At 51.9% G+C, this 1,966-nt stretch overlaps 1 protein-coding gene across 1 annotated transcript in view; it reads left to right on the top strand.

Annotated features, from left to right (window-relative positions):
• ABCA4 (ATP binding cassette subfamily A member 4) overlaps window positions 1-1,966 on the top strand; it is a 109,282-nt gene that overhangs the window by 80,875 nt on the left and 26,441 nt on the right. The window lies entirely within an intron of this gene.

The raw sequence follows: 1,966 nt of genomic DNA, 5'->3' as shown, positions 1-1,966 counted from the left end.
TGCATTTTATTTTACTCAAATTGCTGTAAAGGTCTGGTCTACACTACAAAGTTTTGGCTGTTGGTTACAGAGTGTGAAAAGATTATATGCCCTTGCCAACACAGATGTGTCAGCAAGACTGCTGGTCTATGTCACAAATGCATGCATGCATACCACAAGTGGCACAGGCAGTCTCTGTGTGTGGCACATGGTAGACAGGAGAAGGGACAGAGAGCACAGCAGTAGATAGGGCAGGTAGCAGAAAGTAGAGCAGCAGATCAAAAAGGGAAAGGGGATTGGAGTCAGGGATACCCAACGCGGATCAAAGGGGGCAAGAGGGCACAAAAGCCCCCGTGGCTCACCAAAAGCATACGGGAACGTCTCCTAGCTAAAAAGGAGGCATACACCCAATGGAAGGGAGGGGCCATCACCAGGGAGGACTATACCTCGGTTGCTCAGGGCTGTAGGGGGGCAGTCTGGAAGGCCAAGGCAGAGATGGAACTGGGACTAGCTACCTAGATCAAGGACAACAAGAAGTCCTTTTTTAAATACATAGTGGGTAAAAAGAAGGTACTGGGTAATGTGTGGCCTCTGCAGGACATGTTAGGAAATCTGGTCATCACACCAGACAACAAAGCTAACCTATTTAACAATTAGTTGCCTCCATTTTTCTGAGCAGGGACCGGGGCACCTCCCCCTACCGGGACCCCCATAGGTCCCAGGGGAGGCGCACCCAGGCCTAGGGTCAGTGAGGATCTAGTCAGGGAACTTCTGGAGGGACTGGATGTATTTAAATCAGCTGGTCCTGACAATCTCCACCCCAGAGTGCTGAGGGAATTAGCAGAGGTCATTGCGGGACCCCTGGCACGGCTTTACGAGCACTCATGGTGCTCTGGTGTGGTGCCGGAGGAATGGAAAAGGGCCAATGTGGTTCCCATTTTCAAAAAAGGGAGGAAGGAGGACCCAGGAAACTATAGGCCAGTTAATCTTACCTCGGTCCTAGGTAAGTTTTCTGAGAGAATTATCCTGGCGCATGTGCGCGATGGGCCAGCAGGGGAGATTATGCTTAGGGGCAACCAACACGGGTTCATTAGAGGCAGGTCCTGTCAGACCAACCTGGTGGCCTTCAATGACCAGGTCACAAAATCCTTAGACGCAGGGGTAGCAGTGGACGTAATCTTTCTGGACTTTAGGAAGGCTTCGACACTGTCTCTCACCCCATTCTCATTAAAAAAGTAAGGGACTGTGGTGTCGACACCTACACAATCAAATGGGTCACTAGTTGGCTGGAGGGCTGCACCCAGAGTGGTGGTGGACGGGTCTTATTCGACCTGGAGAGATGTGGGAAGTGTGGTTCCCCAGGGCTCAGTCCTCGGGGCTGCACTGTTCAACATCTTCATCAGCAACTGGCATGAGGGTGTAAAAAGCACCCTGTTCAAATTCACAGATGACACTAAGATGTGGGGAGAAGTGGTCATGCTAGAAGGGAGGAATAGGCTGCAATCGGACCTAGACAGGTTACAGGGGTGGGCGGATGAGAACAGGATGGGTTTCAACACTGACAAGTGCAGGGTACTGCACCTGGCGGGGGAAGAACCAGCAGCATACCTACAGGCTGGGGAACTCCCTTCTCGTCAGTGCAGAGAAAGAAAAGGATCTTGGAGTCATTATTGATGCCAAAATGAACATGGACCTACAGTGTGGGGAAGCAGAACTAAGGAAGGTCAACCTTACCTTGTCATGCATCCACAGATGCATCTCAAGCAGGTCCAAGGAGGTGATCCTCCCCCTCTATGCGACAATGGTCAGGCCACAGTTGGAGTACTGCATCCAGTTCTGGGCGCCGCACTTCAGGAGGGATGTGGACAACATGGAGAGGGTCCAGAGGAGAGCCACCTGCATGATCAGGAGTCAGCAGGGCAGGCCCTACGAAGAGAGGTTAAGGGACCTGAACCTGTTCAGCCTCCACAAGAGAAGGCTGAGGGGG

This window comes from Alligator sinensis, unplaced genomic scaffold (assembly GCF_000455745.1).
Source record: "Alligator sinensis unplaced genomic scaffold, ASM45574v1 scaffold199_1, whole genome shotgun sequence".
In the NCBI taxonomy this organism is placed as follows: domain Eukaryota; kingdom Metazoa; phylum Chordata; order Crocodylia; family Alligatoridae; genus Alligator; species Alligator sinensis.
The sequence above is the reverse complement of the archived record's forward strand: the minus strand, read 5'-3'. Positions and strand labels throughout refer to the sequence as shown.